Below are 581 nucleotides of genomic sequence, written 5' to 3'. Positions count from 1 at the left end.
TGGGGGGGAGAGGAGACGGTAATAATAGCAAACACATGGAGGGCTTTCTACGTGTCCTGGACAGCGATCTGATGCTCAAACCTCACAGCAGTCTTAAAGGCAGGTCTTAGTGTACCTCTTTCGGAGGAGGAAATGAGGAACAGAGCGGCTAAGTAACTTCTGGGGGGCTAATCACGCTTCTTGTAAACGAAGAGAAAATGGTTAAGCCTCCAGTGGTTCTCAACCTTCTGGCCCTTTAAATACAGTTCCTCATGTTGTGACCCAACCACAAAATTATTTTCGTTGCTACTTCATAACTGTAATGTTGCTACTGTTATGAATCGTAATGTAAATATCTGATATGCAGGATGGTCTTAGGCGACCCCTGTGAAAGGGTCGTTCGACCGCCAAAGGGGTCGCGACCCATAGGTTGAGAACCGCTGGTAGACAGAGAGCTAGCAGCCAAAACTCCGCACTCTTGACCCCCCAGGTTTTCGGGGGCCAGGGAGACGGAACCACGTGGAGGAAGTCCCGCCCCCAGCGGAGGAAGTCCCGCCTCCAGACGACTGCTTCCGCCCCGGCTGTCCCGCCCACTCTGGTGG

The sequence above is a fragment of the Myotis brandtii genome, unplaced genomic scaffold, assembly GCF_000412655.1.
Source record: "Myotis brandtii unplaced genomic scaffold, ASM41265v1 scaffold339, whole genome shotgun sequence".
Taxonomy (NCBI): domain Eukaryota; kingdom Metazoa; phylum Chordata; class Mammalia; order Chiroptera; family Vespertilionidae; genus Myotis; species Myotis brandtii.
The sequence above is the reverse complement of the archived record's forward strand: the minus strand, read 5'-3'. Positions refer to the sequence as shown.